We start from the raw sequence: 16,683 nt of genomic DNA on the forward strand, positions 1-16,683 counted from the left end.
GGCTCAGGCTCTAAGATTGACCAATGACAAATGGGACCTCTTGAAACCAAAAAGCTTCTGTAAGCCTAGGGACATTATCAATAGTACAAAATGGCAGCCTACAGATTGAGAAAAGATTTTCATTAATCCTACATCCTACAGAGGACTAATATCCAAACAATATAAAGAACTCAAAAACTTAGACTCCAATAACCCAATTAAAAAAAACTGGAGTACAGAGCAAAACAGAGAATTCTCAATAAGTGAATATCAAATGGCCAAGAAGCACTTAAAAGAAATGCTCAACATTCTTCATCATCAGAAAGATGATCCTGAGATTCCACCTTACACTAATCAGACTGGCAAAGATAAAAACTCAGTTAACAGTGTATCCTGGCAAGGATGTAGAGAAAGGGGAACACTCCTCCATTTCTGGTAGGATTACAAACTGGTACAACCACTTTGAAAATCAATCTAGCAGTTCTTCAGAAAAATGTAAATAGTTCTACCTGAAGACCCAGCTATACTGTTCCTGGACATATACCCAAAAGATACTCCACCATATCACAAGAAACATGTGCTCCACTATGTTCATAGCAGCCTTATTTGTAATAGCCAGCCCTGGAAACAACCCGGATTTCCCTCAAATGAATGAATGTAGAAAATGTGGTTCATTTACACAATGGAATACTACTTGGCCATTAAAAACAAGGACATCATGAATTTTGCAGGCAAATGGATGGAACCAGAAAATATCAAGGGCATGAGTGGTATGTATTCAATGATAAGTGGATATTAGCCAAAAAGTACAGAATACTCATGATACACCCCACAGACCCAAAGAAGTTAAACACAAAGGAAGGCCAGGCAGTGGTGGCAGCAAGCCTTTAATCCCAGCACTTGGGAGGTAGAGGCAGGCAGATTTCTGAGTTCAAGGCCAGCCTGGTCTACAGAGTGAGTTCCAGGATGGCCAAGGCTACACAAAGAAACCCTGTCTCAAAAACAAACAAACAAACAAATAAACAAATAAATAAATAAACCCACAAAGGAAGGCCCAAGCAAGGATGCTTCAATCCCACTTACAAGGAGGAATAAAATAGTCATGGGAGGTAGAGGGACAGAGGGACCTGAGTAGGAGAAAGACATGGAAGGGAAAGGGGGCAGGATCAGGTATGAGGGGACAAGAGAGAGCCCCAGAGGGCCAGAAGAATAATTGGAAATATGCAACTGCTGGGGATGGGGTGCAGAGGGTACCTCTAGCAAGTTCCCAAGTCCTGGGATGTGAAAGGCTCAAGGACTCAAGGTGGGTGATCATAGATGAAATGTCTAACAGTGGGTAGATGGAACCTGAAGAGACCACCTCTGGTAGCCAAACAAGACCTCCAGTAGGTGGATGGGGTTACCAACTCACCTACAAAACTTTCAACCCCAAATTGCTCCTGTCTAATTGCAGGGACAAAAAAATGGAACAAACACTGGAGGAAAGACCATCCAGTGACTGGCCCAACATGCGATCCATCCCATGGGAAGGCACCAAACCCATTATTGACACTATTACAGCTGCTATGTGGTACTTGTAGACAGAAGCCTAGCATGGCTATTCTCTGAGAGGCTCTACCCAACAGCTGACTGAGACAAATGCAGATAACTACAGCTAAGTATTAGATGGAGGTCAGGGACCCCTATGGAAGAGTTAGGGGAAGGATAAAATTAGTTGGTGGAGGACAACCCCACAGGAAGACAAACAGTGTCAATTAACCAGGACTCCTGGGAGCTCTCAGAGACTGAGCCACCAATCAATGAGCATACACAATCTGGGCCAAGAAACTTCTTCTCCCACCCCCTCACATATGTAGCAGAGGACTGCCTTGTTTGACCTTAGTGGAAGAGGATGTGCCTAGCCCTGTAGAGACCTAATACCCCAGGTTGGGGGGATGCCCAGAGAGGGCACCCTCTCAGAGGCAAAGGGGGGGGGGAGATTGGGAGAAGAACTCTGCAAGGGGACAGGTAGGGGACAGCATTTGTGATGCAAATAAATAAAAAAATAACATAAAATAAATAAACATTAAAACAAAATAAAACTGATTTTTCATCTGTGATGCTACAGGAACATCAAGGACATGGTAAAGATCACTTGTTCTTCCTCCATCTTTTTGTGAATCCATCTTCGTTGCAGCTTGTGCTAGTGTACAAGAGCTAAGCATCTTGCGCCAATGTTTATGTGTGTGGGGATAATTCCATATTCATTTTTCTTCTAAGAAATTAATGTGTAAAATAAACCACAATACCACTTTAGTATTTTCCGGACAACTTGCATAACCTTGCTCTTGAGTTGCATAGCAAATACTGATTTGCCAATGTCTATTTAAAGAGATTGATGTTTTAATTCCACCAGGCTGACTGGCAAAGGAGCCTAGAGATAAGCGGCAGGCGGTGTCCAGGAATCCGTTAGGAAGGCAACTGGACACCCTTTGCTCTCTCTCCCTTGCTAGGCAAGTCCTTATCTGATCCTTGTAGAGGTTGTGTCAGGCCAGTTAATTGTGCTCTCTAAGCTACGTCTTTATTGCAGGCTAAGTCTCTGCTTATGTCCCTTTGTCTTTGAGGTCTCTACTTATTTATTCTCAAACAGATTGCCCAATGGGAAGCAGGGAGCCGAAGCTTTTTTTTACAGCTGACAGATCCTTCCCTGGAAAGAAGATACTAGTTTTCTCCAAGCCTAGCAGATGGTTACACCCCTAGAAGTTTCCAAAGAGATTCATCTCTGCCACGCAGGATCTCTAACAAATGGAAAGATACACACAGAGAGAAGAAGACAAGCCAAAGGCAACTTGCTTTCTTCTTGAGTTCATCAAAATAGCCCATGTCCCAAGACAAGCCACTACACAAAAACCCAAGACTAAACAACAACAACAACAACAACAACAAAATTAAACTGGCGTTAGAGAAATTTACTTCACTTTCAAACTAGACGCTTGGGATTATGCATTTGTGCTGGTTTATCTTCACTGTTAACCAGATTGAACACACACACACACACACACACACACACATACACACTACACACACCCTTAGTATACCCAAGAGGACATTTCCAGAGAGGTTTCATAGAGTAAGGAAGCCCCACCATGAGTATGAGTGACTCCAGTATATCCACCATGGGGACTGAATGAAAAGGAACACCAGGAGATCCGCCTAGCTCTCTCTCTCTGCTTCCTGGGATTCTCAGATGGGAGGAGTCTCACCTGCATGCTATGCTACCACTACCACAGACCCTGATGTGCCCTCTCTGCCTTGGCAGATGGTACCCTCTTAACCAGGAGCCCAAAGAATTCTCTCTTCAGCAATGTTGCTTTCTTTTAGTTATTTCATCACCAAGACAAAATAGTGACTACCAACCACACCTTAGTAGAACTAATTTCATTTCTCCTGTGTCCTACACACATGTACAACAGCAACTGGAAGGAACTAAGGAAAAAATAAAGTACCACTTTATAAAATGTCCAAATAACCACCTTCTTGGCCATGCAAGCTTCAAAGTGAAATCATTTAAACCCAGAAGAGTATATATCTTTCAGGCAGCTAGTAACACATTTCTGATAGCTACCAATTTCGCAATATGATAGCCTTTTAGGTTCCCACTTCTGCACTCTGCTCTATTTCATTTATGTCACTCAAAACAGGACAACGGGTTAGGCACCAGAGAAGCATGGATCCTAATACAGACCCCAGTTGATTATCAACTCCATTGGTGATAGTTCTGAAATCCAAGAAGCTAATTAGTAAACGATATCACTTTCTATATAAGGCTAGTGTGAATATAAAATAGTTACTGATATAATGGGCTTAGTATATAGTACAGATCCAATAAAACATAATGTCCATTATTATGACTGTAAGTTTTGCAGGGAATGTCTCTGTTGCTACAGTTAATGATGTACTGGGATATAGAAAACCAAAGTCACATGATCCATAAACCCTGGTGGCAGATGCAAACATATGAGTTCCAGGCATATCTGGGCTACCAGGTGAGCTAATGTCCAAGCAAAGCTTTCAAGAGAGATTGCCAAAGGGTTGAGAACACGCAGCTCAGTGGGAGGAATGTGCCTAGCATGCACAACAACCTAGAGTCAATCCCAGAACTTACAAACAACAGAGCAAGCACAGTAGAACAGTAGGAGAAAACAGAACAAAATAGTTAGAATGGTGAACGCCGTCTCTAGGCAAGTCTGTTACTGTGAAAAGAGAAAGGAACAAAATAGTGCCACCAACGAAAACAGTAGCACGCACACACTTCCTGCAGAAGCTTCTCAAATCCAAATCTCAGAATGAAAGGATTTGGATACCTAAGGAAAAGGAGAAATGAGACTTCATTTGTTTTCATTCATGGTAAGTAATCGAATCCCTGATAATTTCACTGTTACTTCCCCATAGATATAAGAAGTATGTAACCACAAAATATCTTGTGGTTACCTACACCTATAACCTCGACCTTGAGAAGGCTAACTCGGGGGACAGCTGATTAAAGTAAAGATGGGGCTATATAAGAAGACCATGTATCTAAAACAAAATAAAAATACAAAGATATATACGCTGCATTTCTTCCCAGCCTGTGTAAGTACCACAGCTCCACAAGGGCCAGATTTACATCTTTTGTTATTATTTTACTATTATTCAAGGCTATATTAAAATAATTCAGACCAGTGAATGTCACAAATATTTGTTGAATAATCATTGTCAGTTGAATGAAAAAAAAATATAGGGATGGAGGAATGAATCAGTAATGGTTCATTTTACAGTGGGCATCTTCAGCGCATGAAATAATAGATAAAGAAAGATTAGGAAAAAGTTACTACCCATACCTCTACTGGGAACTTACTCATGAATAACCCTATAGACATCTTGGCTGTGGAGACAGAGATAACTGAAGCAGCATCAATGCACATGGCTTTCACTCAGTTCTGTTATTATATCTGGACAATGAGAGCTGATACTGGAATGTCACATGGTGACCTCACTGGCAGAGCAGACCAATCCCACTCCACAGAAGATCTTATGACAAGTGATGACAGTCACAGTTTAGAATGGACTTTTTCTGTCATAAACTTATGACTTTCGTTAGCGTGGTTTTGTGTGGTTTATAGAAGATGAGTCAAAAAGAGTGTGGGAACACTTAGTTAGAAGCTACCTCCTTCAGGAAGTGTGGTCTCAAAGGGGATGAGCTACTCAATCTAAATCTACTTAGCTTTTGTGGTTCCTTCCATGGAAATTTTACAATAGGTTTTCTATTTCTTCAGTTACTCCAAGGTATGCACTCACGTGTGAAGACTTGGAGCTAGGAGCCTCAGATGAGAGACAACATTCTTTATTTTTCTGAGCCTAGGTCACCTCACTAAGTAGTATGTTTTCCAGTTCTATCCATTCACCTGCAAATATCATGATTTCATTTTTCTTTACCACTGAATAGTATTCTTTAATATAACATTTTCATTATCATTCACTGGTTAAAAGATATTTATGTTGTTTCCATTTCCTTACTGGTGCATTAATGAGCATGGCTGGCAAGAATACATAGAATAGGATGTCAGAGGAGCTGAGCTGACTGAGCATGGGACCATGGGCGGTTTAGGGGTAGTAAACAGTCCTGTCTGGATTAGCAAGCAAAATCCATCAGAGTGCAAGACCCTCTACCATCTAGGATCTATGTGTTAACAGGAACAATTTGTTCCATACAAATCAAGACACAGTGGCACCTTCCTGCCAGCTTTCTTCATTACTCATATCTCATTCCACCTTAAAAAATACATCTTCTAACCAAAGTAATTAAAATTTATGCTTTGGGTGTTGCTCCAGGTGCACCAAACTGTTCTGTGAGAACATCTTCTCCTAACAAAGTTAAGTCTTCCTAAGGGAGAAAGTTACATCCAATTTTCATTGGCATCTCCTCATGTCAGAGGACACAGCATCCCATAGGACTTGTCGGTTGTGGGGCTGTGGGTGCTGCCCTGTGGATTCAGAACTTACACCCTGTGCAACTGACACAGGAAAGCTATATCTCCACCAAGTACAAAGACTATGTGCTTGACGAACACTAGCTCCTATTAATTGCTCAACAAGGCTTTGTCTGTCGCTGTGACTGGGTGATAAAAGAACATGAAATAATCAGATCTGGGGTGAGATTTTAGTAGGAACAGAAAAGAGTTCCACAACTAGACAAGTCATTTTAAGCTCTTTATTCAGTATAGATTTGATGTAAAATAGATGGCTGGCAAGTTAGTTCCTGTAGATAAAATCCACTATTTGGAACATGCTTTAATTGGTCACCATGAGTCCAGCTTTGAACTTGATACTTTCTATAGGTTGGCTCATTTAATCCTTTCAAATACATTGAAATCTAAGTTTAATGATCCTCATTTTTTCAGATGAGCAAACTGGACTCAATGAAATTAGTTTGCAGAAAGTCATGTAATTAGTTAAAGGGACTGGCACAGCGAATCACACTCATGAAGAGACATGGCATTTTCCACAGGGAAATACATAAACACTGACCAGTTCCAAGAATCTGCTGACCCACCTCTAATTAACATTTCAAATTTTATCATTTCAGAAACTCAGGTCTATTTTTTTCTTATTTATAGGAAATATTCAATCTTTCTAAGTATATCAAATGATATCTCCAAACACTCAGAATTTCAAATTTGAGTATGTTCCAGTAATGGTCCTATCCCAATAACCTCAAAGTCCAAGTTTCCCTTTAGCCCATGTCATCTTCAATTACTAATTACCAATTGTCAAGAAACCAGCTGTTAACCACTAAAACAATAGGTATTGGGCTTAGGCCAGAGATTCAAAAATACATAAATTAATTCATCACTGAGGGAACTTAATATCTAGTGGTATCCACATGTATAAGTCATGACATAAATTATCCAGTTTAATACAAATGGAATTAAGAAGAGAGTTCCAGCTACAAAAGGCCATAAATGTTTCATATGAGAGATGATATTTGTCTGGACTCTAAAACAATTATGTTTTAAAAACTTTGCTCATGGCATGTAATTTACACAGAAGGAGAGGGAGAGAGAGAGAGAGAGAGAGAGAGAGAGAGAGAGAGAGAGAGAGAGAATATATGAATCCTAACTCCCCTTGGCATGGTCTGGGAGAATCATCTACCATAATTTGTCATATAGGAAGAGTTCAAATAAAGTTAGAGAAATAAATAAGGAAGGCCAGAATGGCCAGTGGCAAAGGACTAATTAAGAAGTGATGCTAAGTGACAAAGGTAGCCAGGTATGCCCTTCGGCTCATGTCCCAGTGATATCTCTGAAGTCACACTAGGGACAGCATGTGCTTAGGTCTTGGGAAGATGAGTGAGGAGTAAGAATGAGTGTGTTTGGAAGTCTCAAGCCTCATGAAGACTTAAGAAAAATAAATCTTGCAAGGTATTCTGAAGTAAGCCTGTGATTCCAGTATTTGGGAAACAGAAGCAGTGGATTGTGAGGGTGAGGCCAGTCTGGGCTACATTGTGAAAACCCTACATCACAGGTTTAGGGGAAAGGAAGGAAGAGAAAAAATGAGGGGGAGAGGAAAATGGGAGAGAAAGAGGGAGGGGGAGAGAGAGGGAGGGAGGAAGAGTAAGGGGAAAGAAGAAAAAGGGAGAAAAGAAACAATGAGGCTAAGAAATCCTGTTTAGAAGTTTCTGTCCATTCCAGACAAAAAATGAAGTCTTGATGCTTGTCAACAGCAGAATCCATAAAAATCCACCCATTTCCCTCTAACTTAGTGAGGAATTCTCAAATTTGGAATGTAATTAAAAGTGTTAAAAAGTAACCACAAATGTTAATGCCTTAAAGAACTCCATGTAAGAGTGGAGCTTTAGTAGTTTATAAGAAATGAGAGGATAACTGCTTGATTCCCTCAGACTCAGAAAAGGTTTCCCACGCTACCTATAACAAGGAATGATCAGGTCTGAATCTTGCAAAACTTAAACATTGTACCACAAGACACCATCACAATAAAGGCAAGCCACTGAGTGAGGACCATTGAAATTCATCTTACTGAGAAAGAAACATCTGACATCCAGAATATCTAAACCAATGAGTTTTCAGGAAGAAAAGTAAGAGCATAGACATTATATGTGAAAAAAACAACCCCCACAGATCCAAGTGCCAATAAGAAGGAACAACTGGCCAATGTCCTTAGCAGTCTGGGGGAAAAATAATGCTACAACAAGATACCATCTCCCATTCACAAGATTCGCAAAGTACAAAATGCCTCACCAAGTGTTGGCAAGAATATGGAACAAAAAGACTCTTATAGATTGTTGGTTGACTATAAATAGATGCTACCAATTTTGGTAATCAGGCAAGATCTGCCAAGTGTGCAGGTAAAATGCTTCCTCTTGCAATTACTCTCTCAAGCAATGCCCCAAGGAGCTCTCCTTTGTTAGCATAAGGAAGGGCTTCTGAATTCAAACAGCATCCTTATTTGGAAGCAGCTTAAATACCAGTCAAGGAAAGACTGCCATGTTAATCATGATGTAGAGTAGATTACTATGGAGTAGTAAAAAATCCAACAAACTGAACCTCTACATGGCCCATTTCTGAATGATAAAAGAGAGCTAAAACCACATGAAGAGCAGCACTATTTGACATAGACATGTAAATCTAGATACTCTATTTGATATGGCCAGTCATACAAACAGAGGTCATGCTCACCTTGACCCTCATCTTTCCTCATAGGTAGCCAAGGCTGCCCTGTGGACCTGGCAGCTACAATGACTTGCACTTGGCAGGACAGGATATCCAGGATGCTGGTCTGCCTCCCCATGGCTTTCAAATATCCCAGAAGCAGAGACTGGGGAGGAACAAACTTTCATGTCTAATAATAAGATTTTATTTTAAAAATGTTTATCGAAGGAATACTTAGAGGGCTGCACTCCCGCTTAGTTTGGGATGTTAGATTTGGATACGAGCCACAGAGGAGACCATCACAGTTGGTGCTGAGTGCTTGCACAGAACTCAGCCTTGAGAAAGTCAGCGGAAGCTGAATGCGTGTCTCTCACCACTGGGATATGGTTCATTCTTCCACTCTCTATCATAGTGTGCTTCCTACTGCTGTGATCAATGCTATCAGACAGCAGACTTGGGGAAGAAAGTGTTTATCTGGCTAACAGCTCCATGTCCATCGATGAGGAAGGGCAGGGCAAGAACTCAAGCAGGTACCTGGAGACCCGAAACAGAGACGACACAGGAACAGTACCTCCACCTTGTTCCTAGGCTCACATTTAGCTACCTCTCTCATAACTCCTAGGACCACCCAAGGTGATCTGGACCTTCCTAAGTCAACAATCAAGAAAAATGACACCAGGGTAGCCTAAAAGCCAATCCAATGGTTGCATTTCCTCATGTGATGCACCATCCCCTGGGTGTCTCTAGTTTGTGTCATTTTCAAAGAAGACTAAGTCCCCAAGGTACTTTTGTTTCCTTCCATATGCAACCTTATAGACACTGTCTCTGTTATCCTGTGAGCTTCTGGACTTCAGAAATAGAAAATCGCAGATTAAAATGAGGTACACGTGTGCCAGCCTCCCCACTGTGGGTGACAGGAAAGGAGATCTGAAAAGTGAGGCAAAAAGAAATTGGGTAAGCCATTGATAAGTTTGCTGTGCATAAGGAGGAAGAAAGAGAATCCTTATTAATTATTATTTGACCTATAATCTTACCTCTTTCCATGAAAAGACTGCAGGCCCCTCACTGGAAAATATAGCCATTGATATGACATACTGACCACTCTGGAATCATTTGTCTCTTGAAGGTATTATTCAAGTAAGCCTATCACTAAACAATGTGGAATCTGATCCTGCAAAGTGAGCCGTACAAGAAACAACAAAACACTACCTTCGAAGTTATGGTCTCTGCACAGCTGGAACAGGGCTCCGCACTCACTTATTCAATTATTCAACCATTCACACAGCTGGTATATACTGACCGTTTACCAGGAGCCCTGCACTGCGCTAGGCATCAGTGGTGTTGATGAGCACGCTATCCTTAGCTCTTGAGGTCACAGGAAGCCTGTGGGGGAAGGTGGCCATCCAATCATACCATCACCAGATGACAAGTCCTCATTAACTTTAAAAGGATAGTGAAGAAACTATACAACTGTCACACAGTATCCAGCTGGAGAGCTTCACTAATTAAATGACTCTTCAGTTGAGGTGTAAGCAAGAAGAAACGATTTAAGAAACTGTGTTTCAGGGAGAGAGGGAAAAAGACTTTTCATCACAGTTCAACGGAGCTCCAGAATCAAGTGGTGCACCTCGTCTGAACTGCCCAGGTGAAAGAGCTCACACAGTAGAGTCCCAAATGAGCTAGGGCTTCCTGATTCCCAGATGCCCTCCACAGTTAAAGAGGAAAGCACAACCTTTCCTGGAACAATGAGAAGGTTGCCCTGCATTCTGGCTTCGGGTATGAAGAATAGCAATGAAGGAGATGAGTGAGTCCTGCTGTCTTCCTAGAACATGGTGTGATGAATCCCATCAAAGAGGAGCTGTTTGCAGAGTCTGAGACAAGAGCAAAATGCCATTTCCCTCCCTCGCAAAAGCTAGCATGTGCTTTTATAAAGAAATCTGGGTGATATCTAGCAGGGAAATTTCTAGTCCAGAAATAGACTTCACACTGACTATTGACTGAAATTGAAACCAAGACAGAAAGAGTACCCAGGGAATGGGCAGTAATCATGAGGTTAGAGTAGGGGTTAACGTCAATCTAACTATCACATACTCAAAAGCACTTGCCAGTAGTAGAACGAACAGGGAAGTTACTCCAGTAGATGTTTTCAAATTAGCTAAAAAGCCATGCCACAGAGTAAGGCGGCAGAGCTGGAAACATGCCCAGAGAGGCCTTCTCGCAAGCCGCCTGAGGGAGCCCTTTAAATGTCTCTGACAGTCTTGGTGCTGAGATTCAGATTCAAGGCCAGGGAGATAAGCAAGTCACAGCACAATCCCTCCCTTTCTAATTGCTTAGCCATGGCTTCCACAGGCTCGTCGCACTGCTGAATATTAAGGAGACCTGGCAAGGTTGGGCAGCTCCAAATGACACACTTCCTAGCTTGGCTTTGTATCGTTGCTTACTAATCTGACAAGAAACACTGAGAGAAGACAGACAAATTGTCAGTGACAACAGATGCAAGGTATAAGTGAATAGTCAAATAAATGGTTTCCTTTCTGGCAAATTCTAGGAAGAGAGAGGAAAGTGAGTTTACAGTTTTCTTTACGTATTCAGAGCATAGTTATCTAGTTTGCAACGGAATGGAAAAATACTAAAATACGCAGACACACCCCAGCCACCCTAGCTTATATGGTAACCAAGTATCAGGGGGAGGGGCTTGAGGGAACTACTTTTCCTAATTGGGAAATCACTTGTTTCCCCGTAGTTATTAACTTCTACAATGGGGAGAAAATAGCAAATATCAATCAGGGAAATCAGAAGTCATCTGAGGATGAAAATATAAAGCCCGGCCCCTATCACGTATTAGGTGAAAGGCTGGGAAATTGTGTCAGCACCTCTGTGCAAGACCAATTTCAAAACCAAAGCAAGGAGCAGGGGGCCTCAGAGGATGGCCATTCACCATTCAAACTGCCTGATATACACATCCACTTTGTTGTTGTTGTTGCTGCTGCTGCTGCTGTTGCTCCTCCTCCTCCTCTTCCTCCTCTCCCTCCTCCTCCTCTTCCCCTTCCACTCCCTCCTCTTTTTCCAGCCTCTTCTTCTTCTCCATCCCATTTGCTGTGTAAGTTTGTACACTCAGGGTTACAGAGAAGGAAGCCGTAAATATAAACTATAAGAAATGGATATGGATTGGAGTCAAGGTTCTGGTATCTGGCAATCTGCCACTGTCCTCTGTGGTTGTTTAAACTGAGGACATTAGAAGGCAACTTGCAAATCTTCTTTTCTAGGGAATGTTTCAGGTCTTCCTGGCAACAAATCTTTGAAAACTCCCGACAGGGACCAAATCTAGCGGAAATAACCTTCACCAGCAATGAAAAGAAATCAGGCTACAAAGTCTCCGTGACTTAAAATCATGAAGGATGTTTTGAGGAACACTATAATGAATCTTTACTTGGAAAACCGAACCCAGAGCCCTTAGGGTTCTGTGAATAAACAACCCAAGAACTAGGGTGCTTTAACCCCAAATGTTCTCAGCAGCACAAAAATTTTCTGGAATGCTAGCAAAAGGTCTTCCTGATAAAATAGCCACCTAATTTTTAAAAGATTTACATTTACAATTGTGGACATGTCTATGGGTATGTGCACCTGAGAGTCCAGAAGAGGGCACTGGAGTCCACCGGTTTGAAGTTATAGGCTGCCCAGTGTGGGTGCTGGGAACCAACTACAGCCCTTGCAATAGCTGTGTGTTCTCTTAACCTAATAGGTTTACATTAATAACAGACCAACACACACTAGGAATAAATGATAATTATGGGAGGTCACTATGGAGGCTTTTAAGATTAACCTTCTGGTTTTAATGGTGTAGTTGTGAACTCTTTTATTTATTTTCTCTCTTTCGTTGACTGGTTGGGTTCCCTTTAAAACTCAGGACATGAACGGTTTATAAAGAAAATGAAATCTTCATGGAGTCGTCTTCCACTTGGAAGCCTCTTGATTGAAAACTAATTCTCTGCCTTCTGAGACAGCTTAACACAACTGAGGAGAGCAGTCATTAAAGCAACACAATGTGAGTTTCAGTTGATAATAGAAACAAAGAGCAGCACTTTGCTTTCTTTCTCAATTACAAAGTATTGAGGAAATGAGACATACACACAAAGAAAGGAAAACAGCAACCCAGAGTACACAGTTTCTTATTTAAGAAAAAAATTGCGGTGCATAACTTTATCAAGCAATGGTCACACCACTACTGTACTGTCCCTGAGTTGTTTATCAAACAATCCTGTCTGTGCGGTGTTAATTTTATTTAAAATATCAGTCTTGATGGCTATCGGGAACAAAGGTATGCACTTAACAGATCCAAGCCTCACTGTTTCTGTCCCTAAATCTGGATGCAGTGAGAAACACAAATCCCCAGAATTTAGAAAGCAAAGCAAGTGGGTTTGTGGGATTTCTCCGCATAATATTGTGATGTCCTCTTTCTACTTGCTTTGAATGATTGCTGGTGTGATTCATAATGTTTTCAGTTGGTGCTTTTAGAATAAGATGAATCGTGGAGGGAGAAATGAGAGGAGCTCCGCCATCAAAGTCCCCACAGGGAGTGTTCATGCCCTTGTCCTTCCCTCCAAGCACCAAAGCTTGAATATAATTGGAAAAGTTTTGTCGGTAAAGTACTTAGAAAAGTACTTAGTAAAGATCTTTCAGAATGTTTGTTCATTTTGCCAAGATTTATGTTGCCTGTATTTTATGTCTTTGAAAGTTCATACAAATATACAATATATTTTGGTCATGTCCCTCTCCCACTCCCTCCCCATGTTGCCTATACTTTATTTAACAGCAAATCTTAGAATCCCACAGAGAGAGATGCAAAGGTGATTTTTAAAGCTTAGCCTGCATTTGCAACCTTTTTTCTCCTGCAAGGTTACTTACATTTTCTCTTAGGCAAGTCACTTAGCTTCAAAGATTTTCACAGAATCTCAGGCCTAGAACTTGGAATTAATACTTAAGGTAGTGGCTTGTGCAAACTTTAAACTAAACCAGCAAATCCAAAAAATAATGAAGAAGCAAGCTATGGACACCAGATTTCTATTCAACCTCATTTCCTTCCAACGTTTGAATTTTCTGGGCCCAAACATAGCTTTAAATTTTTAAGAACTTAAATTCTGAACATGTTTTGAATGTATTGGAATTCCTTTTTTAACAGCGTTACACGAAGACCACTTTCCTCTGGTATTGTAGAAACTAGAACAGTTTCATCATTCCTTGCCTGCCTATCATTTCCATCTACGTTGGGATAGACACTATTGTTATCTACACAAAAATGATCAGGGTCAATAGCAAGTTGATTCCTGACACTGAAATCTTGATATAAATCACTGTCCAAAAGCTGTTCTTTACAGCACCTCCTTTCTGATCCAAAACCAACAGAAACAAAACAAAAATGGATGGGGCAGGGTTGCCAGATGTTTGTTTTTGGCCTTAAATACCTTTTCCTACTTCTAAGCTTTAAGTATTCGTTATTTCCATTTGAATGGCCCATCATCTTCTTCTAGGAAGTCATTCATGAAGATCACAAATGCTAGAGAGCTGTCTCTTAATTGTGACTTTTATTATCCATCTTGTAATTCTGTTGGAACTTCATTTGATAGGCCAGGAGGCATGATTGACAACCTCTGGGGGCTTAGAACCAGTTTCTCTATGAACAGTCTTAAGGGGCAGGGGGGTCCATTAGAGACATAACCTCTCACCCGACAGCGATCTAGTCCTCCTAAGTATGCTACCCCTGCCGGTCCACATGCTCTCCCCTTAGAAAATTCCGCAGCGCTCCAGGCCAGGCAAGGGGTGAGCAGGCATCCTGGGCCAGCGCGACGCCCTCCGGGCAGAGGCGCTCAGTGCCTCTTGGGCGGGCACACGGGCCCCTTCCCACGGCCTCAGGAACAACGTGAAGACCAGAACCGCTCGCTCTCCGCGAGTCCTGAATGCAGGGTCTTCATAGCCCTTAAGGTCCTCCTCACAGCTGCAGCCGCCCCTCCATGAAAGTGCAATTTGTTATCTGGCTCAACCCGGAGCAGGGAGAGGTTCCCATTGGTCCCGGCTCCAGCGCCAGTCACTTATCTGGTCCTCCAAATACAGACTCTCATCGCCCGCCACGCCAAGCGATTCGCGGGCAGTTGGCCTCAGAGACTCTCCGGAGACCCCACCCCCCACGACCCTTTCTCTCTTCTGTGTTTCTCTATGCCACTGTCTTTGTGTCTTTTTTTTTTTTTCCTTCTTATACACACAGGGAAGGGGTCGCTCTTCACAACCAATGCCAAAAATGTCACACAAAAAGAGTGCAACAACTTGCTTTGCAAAGGATTGGGGAGCCCCTGGCGAAGTCCCCTGCAGTGAGCAGCTGCCATTGCCTGCAAAGGCGCTGAACCGGGTATGAATTTGGCTGAAGCTGATGGAGACATAGGACCCGTGTTCTTGTCCCTCCCCCCGCCCTCTCCAGAGACCCTGTCTCAGTTAAAAATCTGTCCCTTCTCGAACACCCTAGGGAGCTGCGAAGATCCTTTGCCCTGGGAAGGGTATGCTGGTCCCAGGAATCCCGGGGTCACCACGGGGACCAGACATGCTCCCGGGACAGAAGTCATGAAATTGAGAGAGCCGGCCAATGGCCAGCAGAGGCGGCCCGCAGTCCCTAGGATGCGAGGGCTGCCGCGACCTCGCAGCAGGAGGTGAGCAGCAGCCACCCAGCGCGCCACCGCTGCCACCGCTGCCTCCGCCGCCACCGCCGCCGCCGCCGCGCACGCCCCAGCCCAGCCGCGCAGCCCGGCATTGCCTTACCGCTGCCCGCAGTCTGTCCGTCGCTGGTCCGTCCGTCTGTCAGTCCGTCCCACGAGCCTCGGAGCGAGGACCAGAGCAGTGAACCCGCAGCACGGGACGCTTCTCAGCGAGGTGAAGGGAAGGAGCCCAAGCAGGCGCCGAGCTGGCGGCAGCCGCTCGCGCCGCCGGTCCTGCCGCTCCCCGCCGGCCGAAGGTGGCTGCGAGGCCGCGTCCTCCGGCTTGCGGCGCCCGAAGCGCAGCGCTCGCCTCTGGAGCGGAGGCTGAGCGCCGGGACGCGGCGGGCAGGGGCGGCGAGGCTGGGCTGGTCACCCGCCCCTGGGTGCATGTTAATACGGCGGGGAGGAGGAGTCCCGCGCTTCCTCCGCCCAACCACGGGAGCCGGCGGGCGGGCGGCGGCCGCGGCCAGAAGCCAGGCGCTCCCACCCGCTCCGGCTGCTACGAAGTGGCCGCTGGCCTTGGTCCTGGCCAAGGCACGGGCGTCCCGGGCCGCGGGGAGGCGCTGGCGGCTCCCGGAGGGTGCGCTCGCACCCGCTCAGCCTGGGTCCGCAAGTATGTCCGCGCCTTCCCGGGAGCGGACGCCAGCATCTCAGCCCGGAGCCAGGGGCGGCCACCCGCTAGTGGGCGTGACCTATGCGTACCCTTGCGCTGCATCTTGGGGGGAAGTAAACTTCCGCTCCTGACTGCCCAGCGTTCTTTCCTTACTCTTGCAATTCTAAGTAGAGAAAGCAGACCTGGGCACAGGGTCCATCCGCAGACCCTGTCTGAGGGCAAATGGTTGTTGGAAAGCTCTCCTTCTCTCCATCCTCGGAGCCCACAGTAGAAGTAGCCCTTGAAGTCACCACTTAGGAAGAGACACATGGACTCACACATCACAGAAGGCTTCAAACCTGACACCAACACTCAAAACCGTTCTTCTTTGGCTACTCAGTTTTCCTCATCTTTACAGCTCTTGGACAGGTTATATGGATTAGATTAACCAATGTATTTTTCATCATTCATTCACTATTTTAATGAAAGAAAAGAAAAATGAATTCTGTTCCTTCTGTTCTCTGGCTTTAGCAATATTCATGTTTGTGAATATTGAACACTATACAACTAAGCTCTGAAGGAAGGAAGGAAGGAAGGAACGAAAGGAGGGAGAAAGGAAGGAAGGACCCACCAACATCACGGAAGGAGCAGGGTAATAGACCGGTTAGCTGAGAATTTAAAAAAA

General features: G+C 43.8%; 1 protein-coding gene across 5 annotated transcripts in view; it reads right to left on the reverse strand.

Annotated features, from left to right (window-relative positions):
* Dlgap1 (DLG associated protein 1) overlaps positions 1-15,899 on the reverse strand; it is an 874,571-nt gene extending 858,672 nt beyond the window's left edge. For 3 of the 5 annotated variants that reach the window (XM_029471242.2, XM_021186024.2, XM_085833091.1), the window contains exon 1: positions 15,471-15,899. The gene's annotated coding sequence lies outside the window, so the exon portion shown is untranslated. The remainder of the gene's footprint in view (positions 1-15,470) is intronic. The other 2 variants (XM_021186022.2, XM_021186021.3) reach the window with 1 other exon arrangement.
* Between the last annotated feature and the right edge of the window lie 784 nt (positions 15,900-16,683).

This window comes from Mus caroli, unplaced genomic scaffold (assembly GCF_978045245.1).
Source record: "Mus caroli unplaced genomic scaffold, Mus_caroli_1 scaffold_18, whole genome shotgun sequence".
In the NCBI taxonomy this organism is placed as follows: Eukaryota; Metazoa; Chordata; class Mammalia; order Rodentia; family Muridae; genus Mus; species Mus caroli.